This window comes from Humulus lupulus, chromosome X, assembly GCF_963169125.1.
Source record: "Humulus lupulus chromosome X, drHumLupu1.1, whole genome shotgun sequence".
Taxonomy (NCBI): Eukaryota; Viridiplantae; Streptophyta; class Magnoliopsida; order Rosales; family Cannabaceae; genus Humulus; species Humulus lupulus.
In genome coordinates, this window is record NC_084802.1 from 79,149,613 (window position 1) to 79,162,296 (window position 12,684).

The 12,684-nt window shown below is 29.9% G+C and overlaps 3 long non-coding RNA genes across 3 annotated transcripts; 1 reads left to right on the plus strand and 2 right to left on the minus strand.

The window, feature by feature from the left end:
• Positions 1-920: 920 nt before the first annotated feature.
• Positions 921-5,272, plus strand: LOC133807323 (uncharacterized). The gene is made up of 3 exons (XR_009879267.1): positions 921-1,087; positions 1,164-1,299; positions 4,931-5,272. It is a non-coding gene; the product is annotated as an uncharacterized LOC133807323 (long non-coding RNA).
• Positions 5,273-8,263: 2,991 nt separating this feature from the next.
• On the minus strand, positions 8,264-10,753 carry LOC133807325 (uncharacterized). The gene is made up of 3 exons (XR_009879269.1): positions 9,925-10,753; positions 9,159-9,235; positions 8,264-8,929 (listed from the first exon to the last, which is right to left on the minus strand). It is a non-coding gene; the product is annotated as an uncharacterized LOC133807325 (long non-coding RNA).
• A 66-nt stretch (positions 10,754-10,819) lies between these two features.
• LOC133807324 (uncharacterized) lies at positions 10,820-12,466 on the minus strand. The gene is made up of 2 exons (XR_009879268.1): positions 11,869-12,466; positions 10,820-10,893 (listed from the first exon to the last, which is right to left on the minus strand). It is a non-coding gene; the product is annotated as an uncharacterized LOC133807324 (long non-coding RNA).
• Positions 12,467-12,684: the final 218 nt, after the last annotated feature.

Genomic DNA, 12,684 nt, shown 5'->3' on the forward strand with positions numbered 1-12,684 from the left:
TAATAATGCCAAGGTGATCCAATAATGGATGTTAAAAAATATTAAAGATGACGAGTGCCTAAACTAAAGGCTAACGATTTTATTTCAAATTGAAAGTAGAGAATGAGTGTAGATCAAAATCTGGTATAGTTGAAGAAGAAACATCGTCGGATCCTTCTTCCATAGGGCACATGTGACTTTCGGCTTAATTATATATAAGAAGATTCTTGTATTAGATATATGTGTTTGGTTTTATACCCTTGTATAAAATCAAGTCGGACATATAATACATATTTATATTATCAATAAAAAAAGTAAAAATCACTATTACAAAATATTTTTTACGGAGATTTTTTTAGGACACACATAAATGCAAGTCCTTAAAAATATTTATAGAGATTTTAGGACACTCATTGAGAGTCTTGAAAAAAATACAATTTAAGACTCACAATGAGTGTTATAAAAAACTATGTGAGTCCTAAAAAAATCTGGACTAAAAAAAAAGTGTTTTACTTAACAATTTTAAAAACTTACTTTGAAAGTCATTAATACTTTTAAGGATCCGCTTTGTCCTTAAAGAGTATTAATGACTTTCAAAGCAAATCTTTAAAATTGTTAAATAAAAAAGCATAAAAACACTCATTGTTTCAAAAATATATAGTCAAAATACATATTTGGGGATTTATTCAGTCACACACAAAATATTTAAAATTTAAATAAAAAAGAAATTGTGTTAACTAAAGAAAAATTTATATATTAGATATCAGATTTTTTTTCTAATTAAATAAATAAGAAAATTTTTAAATAAAAAAAATCTGAAACATAAATTTATTAGTTGTAATTTTTTTTTTATTGTTTTGTATTTTATAAATTTATAATATTATATTTAAACTAATTTCTTTTTTAATATTTAAAGTAAATAGGCCCAAACCTATCAGCACAAAGCTATCATTTTACCCGAACCCTTACATCTCTTTCTATCACTCTCTCTCAGCCTCTCCCTCACATCGTCTCTCTCTCTGCCTCTCTCTCGCGTCTCTCTCTCGCACGACAAGGAAGCCAGGCGAGGCTCTCTCACATGGTCTCCCTCTCTCTCTCTCTCTCTCCGGTAAGTTTTCTTCAATGGTAACTCTTTCTCTCTTTGAGACATTCTCTCGTTCGACCTTTCTCTCTGTTTGTTGCAGGTGTGCGATAGGGTGATGGGCTTTCGTGGCTTGAGGTGTGGGTTCTAAAGGGTGGCTTCCTCGTGGGTGCGAGGTCACGGGGAAGACACCACGAGGTCTAGCATAAACAATCTTCAACGGGCCAGGAGCAGATTTGGTAATCACTCTCATTTATGAATTATTTCTTTCAGTTTTTTTCTTTTTCATTTGTGATTTTTGGGTAACCATACTTATTTTTTGGGCATGCTAATTAGCTCTCTCTCTATCTCTCTCAACTATTCTTCAATGTTGTTATTTATTTCTGTTTATTTATTTATTTTGTGGTTTTGAATGGCATGTTCTGTCTCTGGGTTTTCATTTTTATGGGTTTTACTTTGTATTTTGGGTTTCACCATCTTCAAATTTTTTTTAAGGGCTGATTATCTGGTCATTTGTTTGTTTGTTAATGATGTTTTTTCTTTTGACAAGTATTCATCAGTTAAGAATTGTGTGTCATATTATTGTGTGAGGCCACTAAACCAGTCGAAGGTCTTCTACCATAGCACAAGCACGCACACGCACGTGCATACACACACGCAGCTCGCTTTCTCCTCTGTCATGAACGGTTCAGGCTTCAAATATTTTGGTGGCAAGTCTTCTACATTTTTTAGATATACATGTGTTTATATATATATATATACATACGCTATATATATAGCAAAATAAGAGACAAGATGTGTTTAAAACTAATTTGGTGGCAAGTCTTCTACATTTTTTAGATATACATGCGTTAGATAATTCTTTTGTTAGTTTTAAACACATCTTGTCTCTTATTTTGCTAACTAATTTGAAGTACATAGGCTATATGAGCTACTGGGTTTAATGAATCAATTAGCATACTTCGTGATGTTTAAGAGCTTTAGAAAATGAAATTTGTTCAGATGTTGAATATTGGGTTTAATGAATTACTTGGCTTAATTTTGATGATTAAATGCTTTAGAAAATAAAATCATTTTTCTTATTCTTTAATTGCTAGTTTTTAAGACACTGCATTGCTTCATAAATGGTTCAGTTATATATTTTGCTGATATTTGTATTTTTTTCATCTGATATATAAATCAATCTTAAAATAGTAATCAAATTTAATATTTTAATTGGAATGTGGGTGTAGTTTGTTAATGGTTGATATCTTGGTGATATAAAGGAATTTCTTCATTGCCAATAAAGCTATCCCGTACCTATAAATTAATCTTAGAGAAAACTATATATTATTTGGTGAACAACTTAGAGAACTAATTAATCATCCTCTCTTTGCATGTAAATGTGTTTTCGATGGATTGAGTTTGTTTCTTCTTATTAGTAATTATAGGTTCCGTTTCGTGAAATAGGTGTAATTGCGGGGAGGATTTTGATTAAGTTATATGTTAAAATTGATCGTATTTACAATGCGAAAAATTGTTTCATAAAATGTCCCTAGCTAAGAGATATTGTGTTGTGGGATATCATGATTGAGACCTCTTTTCACTACCTATACAGGTACTAAAGTGGCTTAATAAAGACTCACATTCATAACCTCCTTTTGTTTTTTTAGTAGTACAATAAAATATAATATATAATTGCTTTGCTAGTTGTTTAATGCTCGCTGCTCTAGATTATATAGTAGTAGCAAGACTAGGATATATTCAAGTAGATTATGTATATATGTGTAAGTATTAAAATATTGTGTAGCTAATGAATTAGTATGTATCTTGATCACTACTGAGACTGACCATACTATAATTGCTTAGTTCATATATATAGATTGACTTGTCGTTTTATTTATTTCCAAATTAATTTTTTCCTTCTATTAATTAAGAAAACAATGATGACAGAGCAATTGAGAGAACTCTTAGTAGCATTATAGTGAATGAGTTTTATTTGAGAATGTATATTAGAAATCTTATTATTTGCTTGATATTGCAAAGAACTTGAATGTATACAATTTTTTTGGTAGATATGATTTTGATAATGTGATTTAGTGGCCTATTTAACAAGCTTTCTAGCATGTGGATTTTCATGGACTACTTCATCACATTTTTTCCTTTTTTTTCCCTATAATGTTAACATTTGACTGTCTAATTAATAATTAAGTTGATTATAGAATTTTAAATAACTTGACTTGGGGTAATAACATGATATGGAACATACATCTAACTTTTTTATTTTTTATAATGTTAATAATAATGTTTAGGTTAATATTTTGATTAGTCTTAAAGCATTGGATCAGTAGCTAATTGCAATAGGTATGTTGTATTTGATTTTTTTTTAATTTTCAATATTTTACAATTTTGAATGATATTTGTATTACTTTAGTGGAGTTTGAATATCTTAGATATTCATCCGTAGTGAAGTAGGTTCTGAGAATTCTGTGTGCTGCTATGATAATGGAAGATTGAGAACTTGCATGTCTTAGTGAAGTAGGTTCTGAGAATTTTGTGTGCTGCGATGATATATGGATGAAAACCTATGTGCTGTTTGATTTGTTTGACATGTTGGTGTTGAATGTGACAGATGGCTAGGCTAGTAAATTAGGGGATATGATGTACTGATTTTCTATAGGTGGTGACATGTTGACTCTTTTTCTTCTATTTTCAGATGTGTATTTTAGTATGTTTTAATTTTCATGTAATATGTTTTTTTTTTTTTTTGTAATCTATTTTTTTGTTAAATTTTCCTGTAGTATATTTCTGTTAATAGATGTTGTGCTTTGCTCGGTCAGATTATGTTGTGTGATTATATCATTATAGCAATTCTACAATTTTCTTGCATAGCATATGTTTGATGAAAGTGCCAAGTTTTATCCTATAATCTTAATATTAGGCTCCAAAATCTAAAGGTTTGAGACACCTTTAAGCATATTTTATATAGTCAATCGAAATGTTATATATTACATATAATTAAGGCCACCTCTCTACTTGGCAAACATTTGTATAAACATTACTTGAATATAAAATAGACTATGTAACCACCATCATTTGTGTGGGTTCCAATGTTGTAGAAACTGATATGCTAACACGTTTGCCCATCTTTTTCTTCCTCTTCTATTTAAGATGTTTCGTCCAAATTACTTAAAAGTTATTTTTGCATCATGCAATTTACAAGTAATAGTTATAACAACTACTAGCTTTGTATTTAATTAAGAACCATGCACATTTCCTTTAGTCTTTAATGCATGCTTCTTGAAAGATATATCGATTGATTGTTGGATCTATATTGGAGGCAAAATCTTCTTCAGGAAAGTGTTTGTATGGTTTTCTTTTATCATATATGTTTGGTTGTTACATATTTATTTTATTCTTTTGAATGTAATATAATATATAGCAGTGTCTTTATGTAACACTGAGAACAAGTTTAAGATATACAATTTATATTTATTATGACTATTAAACTTCTTACTTCTCAGTTTGGTTGCTCTAATGTTTTTGTTGTTTCTTATAATTCAATTTGTGAAGAACAAAAGCAGGAGAGAGCATTATATTTAGTTTTATAATTCTTTTCGTTTGCCATGTATAAGTTTAATCTTTGTCTTGTGAGATATTTTATTTTTTGGGAGTACATCGAATAAGTGTGGTAACTTAATATAATAAAAATATGTGTGGACCTCTCTTGTTTTTTTATTTCTAGTGGTCAACATTTTAAGAACTTTTTATTTCCAGTGGAGAATTTTTTTATTAATTTTTTAGTATTTTGTTCTCTTTTGCTTTGGTGATCATTATTTTTTAAGTTCTTACCACTGTTCTTTGATGACAATTATTTCTTTATGAAGCTAGGTAGTTGACAGAATGGAACATTTGGTTTTGGAGCAAGAAAAGCAATATCCATCTGGAGTAAGATGACAACTTTCAAATGCACATGTATGTTTGCTTTGCTATGTAGCTTGGTAAATGTGTGTGTTGAATTTCTATAGATTATCTCTTGTATAATAATCTTTATTCTCCTATAAATTTTAGTATAATTGTCTTCCCGCTTTTGTTTAGAATTCTTTCTCTGAAATCTGTCTTGTTTTGTCGCTTGATATAGAAAATAGCTTAGTGTGGCAAAAGCTAGAATTTGTCTTTGGTAAGGACTTTCAACACTAGTTTTTATGAAATTGCAGTATATTTTTTCTTCTAGAGATGTGACACTCAAAGTTCTTTGGGATTTAAATGTTGGTTTGAAATTATTTCTTCATAGCATGCAGACTGTCTATAGGTTAATTAGTAAGTGTGAGTAACTAAATATCTCTCGAAACTCCAATACTAAATATAGACATTATGCAGATTGACATCTATTTTTAACGTTTTGCACTTAAATTTCTTTTATATTGGATATATGTAATTGATCTTTTGATTAGTACATTATATCTTAAGTTTAAAATAATCATTTTTCTGTCTTAATTCAAATAAATTTGTATTTCTCTTAATAATTTATATCTAGTTGCATGAGTATTAAAATTTAATCATTAAAAAATGTTGAAATTTGTAAACAAATACAAGCGTAGCTAGCTCTCTTGAAACATATTTCTTATCCCAAATTTTCTTGATCTTTTGGACGTGCTTATTTTCCAAAGGTATATTTTTTTATAAATACAATATTCTTATATTAATTATCAGCTTGCAATGGATTGATTGTTTCTAAGTAAACTTTTGAAAAGTTTGATGAACCTAATAATTAAATAACTTTTTTATAATGTGTAGGTCTATATTGAGATGCATTTCTTTGGCGCAATACTAGACAACATTGGTAGTTGAAGTTTTTAGAATCAAAAATATATTTCACTAACTTTGTATACATTTTTGTTTAATATTTGGTGATGATAGAATTTGACTGTAGTATAAACTATCATGTAATATGATTTTGTAAGCCGATAGACTAAATATTGAAATTATATTTTTGAGTAATTAATAAAAAATTATTTGTTGTATTTTCTTTTGAAAACTTTAGAAATCTAACATATATAATACATTTTGGATTCTCAAATGAATATATTTTTTTTAAATCAAAATGAAAATTGTAACTGCATTTTTAAAAAAAAAAAACTTTTAAGGATATGCAAAGCGAGTCTTAAAATCTTTATTTAAATACACTCAACGGTATCTTTTAGGATTCGCGAGTCCTTAAAAATTACTTAAAGGCACTCAATTTGATTTTTAGGACTCGTGTTGCGAGTCCTAAAAACATTCTTTTAAGACTCGCAACGCGAGTCCTAAAAACTTACTTAAAGGCACTCAACAAGACTTTTTAGGACTTGCCCCAGTTTTTAAGGCTCTCAAATAGAGGACTCGCACCCCGCGAGTCCTAAGCTAGTCCTAAAAAGTCTTTTTTGTAGTAGTTAATCACTTAGTTTAGCAATCGTGTTGCTTGCTTGTATTTATTACATGATTATTGTAATAATACAAACATTTATAAAATCACGAACATGTAAATAATTACAATTATAGTGACTAGGTCATAGTGGATTATAATTGTAACTATATGTTCAAAAGAACGAGTCCTAAAATTAAGTTAGTGAATTAGATTTTCACTGATCTGGTAATCTACGATATGATCTACTTACACATTCGATGTGTGATGTCTTATCCAAGATAGTGACCAAGTAGATAAGATCAGATGTATTTTGTTACATTGGACTAGACCGATATTGATTATTGATAAGATAAGTAAGTATCGTTATTATCTAATTTAATCATATCACAACATTGACCATGAGTCAATTCAATCTTAATTTTGAGAGATGAATATTCTGTTAATTGTTTTATTCGAGTCTTTTGATTTGTTCGTTACCATCTTATCCTACGAACTAGCTCATACTTACTTATTGGAGATTTGGTAGTATAATTGAGTGAGAGTATTTATCATAAACATGAAATCTATAGCTTTTGTTTAAGAAGTGAAGCGATGGTTTCCTTATAGCTTGGTTAAAGTGTTAAATGATAGAGTACTCATTTATGTAATTAAGTTTACGGAAAAATCATTTACAAGGAACTTAGTGGGAGTAAATGATAAATTACCAATGAGGGGTAAAACAATAATTTGCACCTGTCTCATTAGTAGATCATCTATAGAGGATTGAATGACGGTTATGGTTATAACAATGGATAACGTATTTACATTTGGTATAAATCGTTCTATGAATTCAATAGTGCGATTCTAAGTCTATAGTGGAGTCACGATAAATTAATAAGATAATGAGATTATTTGTTATAAATAAACTCACAGTAACTTATTGGAGCTTGAGTTCATGGATCCATACTACTACAGAAAGGCCTTTTAGGACTAGCATTGCGAGTCCTCTATTTGAGAACCTTAAAAACTGAAGTTTTTTAGGACTCGCAATCCCGTTAAGTTCCTTTAAGTAAGTTTTGCGAGTCCTAAAAAATCGGGTTGAGTGCCTTTAAGTAATGTTTTTAGGACTCGCAACGCAAGTCCTAATAAATCAGGTTGAGTGCCTTTAAGTAAGTTTTTAGGACTCGCGTTGCAAGTCTTAAAAGAATGTGGTGTAGTAAAATAATACACATAAAAAATTAAATTAATTTAACATTGGTAAAATTAAATTTATATTTGATTAGTTCTAATACTTTCTAATAAAAGAAATAAACTTATAAACTTTTTTATTCACCAATTTTAAAAATTTATTACACCAACAACAATCAACAATAAAAAAATAAACCAAATTTACATATTACAAAGACAAAAATCACATAGCAAACTTAATCAAAATATATTTCACCAGATACAAATATAATCTCAATTTACAAGTAATCAGTTCTGTGCAACATGAATAAGTTATAAGTATATTCGAGTATTTTTATACGAATCGTTCAACTCTATCTTGTATTTCTCAAGTTTATGTTGAAGTGACTTGAGTGCAGCATCTGCTGTGCTCTTTCTCTTTAGTTCCTGAAACACTAAAAGTTGTAGCTCTTTATTAAAAAAAAATACACACACAATGATACAATATACAACAATTTATAAAGAACCATTAGAACTAAAGCATATCTAACAAATTCATCATTTAATCACATATAATTGATACTTATGATGGAAAAAGATATTAAAACTATTATGTTGAAGTGACTTGAGTGCAGCATCTGCTGTGCTCTTTCTCTTTAGTTCCTGAAACACTAAAAGTTGTAGCTCTTTATTAAAAAAAAATACACACACAATGATACAATATACAACAATTTATAAAGAACCATTAGAACTAAAGCATATCTAACAAATTCATCATTTAATCACATATAATTGATACTTATGATGGAAAAAGATATTAAAACTATTATATTGCACATTAAATTCTTTGTTTATTTGCAATAACTGAAGTTGGTTTTTTTTATCTTTTATGTTCTCACTATTGAGAAGTTAAAAAATTCTCGAGTAAACAGAGACAATAAATATAGTTTAGGTATAATTTACCCACATAATACAACAATCCACCATATGAAGCACATCCCTGGTTTTGGTTTGCGGTAGGGATCGTTTGCTTGACCATTAGAATTACTTACTCCACAAGCAATGAAAACCTACATATTTGTAATTGCAGTGCAAATCATTCAGCAAATTTTCTGAAATTTTCTCTATACTTTTGAAACCAAAAGAACCTAAAAATGTAGAATAATTTTTTTCAGTTAATGGGAAACCTTCTGATTAAGAAACTAGCAAATAACAAAACTAGCAGGTATTGAAGGATACATCAGAGACCAAGCATCCGGACCTACCTTCCAATAAGTGCGTCAACTCTAGTTGTTAGTGAGCCAAATTTGTGTAAAGCTTCCAACAAATGAAGCATTCTGTAAGTGCACACATTGAAAATGTCTCGGGCATCTTAGTTCACAAGAAACTTAAGTGAGCTTGAACATTAGAATCAATATAATAAGATTTAAAAACTATGTATTGGAATGAAATGTATTTTAGTTCGATTTTGTTTAATTTCTTCTGGTAATTATAGTTCAATATACTATACTAATATTGTACTTCAATGAAATGTAATTAATCAGTGCTTAATGAATATTATACAACCTTCTAACAGAAGTGTTTGCAAGACATCCATCAAAATCAAAAGCAGCAATTTTACTTGAATTGTGAAGGCCTTCATCCTATTAGAAGTAAAAAAACAAAAAAAACCATGTTAATAATGTTGAGGTACGAAATTCCTTCACTATAACTATAGCAGTGTAAGACAACGTGAGCCATATTTAACTCATGCAAATACAATGAAAGAATCTCTAAGAAACACACCAATAAGACAAACTATCTCACCGATTATATTTATCATAATAAAAATTCATATACATATAATCATTATGAGGCTCTAGCTTTTCTTTTTTTATTTTGATAAAAAGGTAATTTATCAAACCAGGCATCTGCCTCAATATAATGAGGCTCTAGCTAGTTGTGCCCGTGACATATACAAACAAAACAAAAAAATCAATAATTATTTCCTCATGAGTATACCAGTACTAAAATATTTAAAATTATGAGAAAAAATGCTTGGTCAATGGATACGTGTTATATACATTGAAATGAATATTAAAGCAAATGAGGGAGGAAGAAAGTTCCAAATTTGACTGGTAAGAAAGTTGTCTTAGGCAAATAAATTTGAAGTGAACCCTTGAATGAAGTGCACAACAAACCATCAAACCTCATTTCCATTTCATCTTAAATGGACAAAAAGAATAGCCCTACAACAGGCTACACCATACCAGATTCTCACTAAAAACAATAATATACAACAAAGACAAGAGAGCACAATAGATAGGATGAACGTGCAATAATTTCAACCTACCTGTCCTGGTCATCTCCCAACTGCAGAGAAGATATCACAACTTCAGCAGATTCGTCATCAAAGTAGACACCCTGCCCAAGTGTCATGCAAAAAACTTCTATCACTACCAAAAATCCTCTACTGAATATACACTTGAAAGAAAAATCTAATATTCAAGCTCAAGTAAGTAAAACATGTCTCCAAAACTTTATATTCTGTCTATGGCTCACAAAAATTATTTTACTTGTAATCATTATTATTTTTCAGGGAAAAGATGAACTCAATTACGTTTGTATATCTATCATGCAAGCACTCTAATAAAAGTTCTACTGATTTTATGACAAACCATCTATGCGTCACAAATATAGATCAGATTATGTATTAGCAACAGTAATAGAAATAACATTGGATAATCAGTTTGTCAATATAGAAACTGCATAAATTTCTAATTAAAATAACAGGTTATAGCTCCTATTAGTAATACAAGAAAATAAAGCAATGCAGCTTATAGGGCCAAAGATTTATAGTTGTCAGGTGAAGCAAAGTAGTACATGTTACAGAAGACATACATAATAGTATCCTCAATCAGTACATAGAAGAACTAGTTAGATCAAACATTAACTTCTGTATAGCAACTTTCTATGAAATTCAAGGTTCAATCAAGTATTTATCAGTGCATGAGAATATTTAGGCAGGGGGAACTAAAATGAACAATATTTAGAGCCTATTGTTATGAACTGTCTTTCCTTAACTGTATTATATAAGTGCCTTTCTATGTGCGTTCCAGTTTCTACCAATCATGCTATTACTTATACATCATGATAGTTCATTCATTATTATTGCAGTGACAAATTTAGAACATTTTATAATGACTCAGATGCTTTTTTTAAAGGAGAGGTAAGATTTTACATTCGGGGATAAACAAAATGAATCCGCAGATGAAGAATCAAGTCCATGAAACCCAATGTCATATGAAATGGTGCCATCAGCCTTGAATAGTCCATAATTTCTCTCAGACGTTAGTCCAGGCTTCAAATTTTCATTAAATATTGCAAAAATATATGCCTTCACAGCATTCTTCGGTTGGAAAGGTATTAGCAAAGGATCAAAATATGAACCATTAAATACTTATAATATGTTTACTTAAAGGTTAAAGAATGCTTATGAGCATGTATATAATAGACAAACATAATATTATGCAACAGACCCCATAAACGATCCGTCTCAGCTCACAAATAAGTAATTTTTGCTTTAATCATGTCTTATATATACTTATTAATTTATAGGTACGGGATTGCTTTAATAATAAAAGATGTAATTTTTCAATGGTTCGAAAAAAGATTATGGAAATATGCCCAGATAAGAAACTCTAGTCCACAATAATAGCTTCATCACCATAAACTTCTATCAATTCTATTCCAGTAAAATTAATTACCCAATTGGAAATTCCATGAATGTTTTACTTGAGAGGCAACCTAACTCAGAAAAGTTTCTCAAGAAAAAGCTCAGTTTAAAAAAGATCACATGGAGATCCCATCCCAATTCCCTCAGCTCTTGTTCACAATATGCAGGAAATAGATGAAACAAAATAAAAGTTCCAAACTCTATAGAGATATAAATTCTGTTCAATTTTTCGTTTCATAAAACATGTCAACTTGATTCAATAGTTAGTCAATTTCATCTCTTTTTAACAAACAAGACAACAAAACAACAAACTAAATTTTGGCAAAATTGATTAAAAAAATTCAACTTCAAGTACTGATATTAGCACCATAAATTCATCCAAAAAGACTACAATATATGAATTTTCTCAAATGAGATTTGACCATATTCACCTTTCAATTTAAACTACTCAAACAATCATCAAACTAATTAGGAAACTAAAGTAGACAAAAGATACTAATAGTCAAAAGTTTTGTAGAATGAGAAACCATAATATTAAATAGAAACTGACGAGTTGCTGACCTGCACATCAGAAATCCAAAGGATGAGGTTGTCCCTTAGGGGTTGTATGATGAGGCTAGGGTGCTTTCCTTCCACGATTCTTCTAACTTAGCAATTGCTTCCTCAAATGTCTTTCCATAAAAGAGAATTCAATTAAGGACGACAACTCTACAATAAATAAAGCTATGGAACTAAAGAGAAAAAGAAATGGAACCCTAACACTAATCTACATGATATACAACCGTGTTTAGCAACAAAACCCCAAATTAAGAAAGAAAGAAAAAGAAAAAATAACTCAATGAAAGCCTATATACTAGTCCTGTACGCAATAATGGTAAGTCTCAAATCCATCTAAAACTAATGCATAGATCAGATTTAAACAAAACCCATGGTGAGACCCAAGTCGAGTTAAATCCCGAAAACCAAAATCAATAAACTAAAATAATAAAGCATCGATTAATAATATTCAAATGGAAGACCAAGTTCTAACTAAACATCCAAACAAAATCTAAACCAGTGAGAGATAAACAACTAATGTGAATAAAACGAGAGAGGGAGAGAGAACCTTAGCAGGAGAGAACCCACTGGTGAATCAACCTGATCTGAAGCATGAACCATACGTGATGCTCGTGGCGACGAAGATGACAAGCATGAACCATACATGATGCGTGGAATGCTGGAGCTATGGGTCTGCGATGACCACCGACGAGAATAGATAAAAGGAGGGATGAAGAAAAGCAGAGAGGAAAAAAGCATGGAGGATGAGAGGCGGAAGCATGAATTGTCGCTGAAACCACCAGTTTTTTCTTTCTTCTTTTTGTTACCACCAGTTTTAAT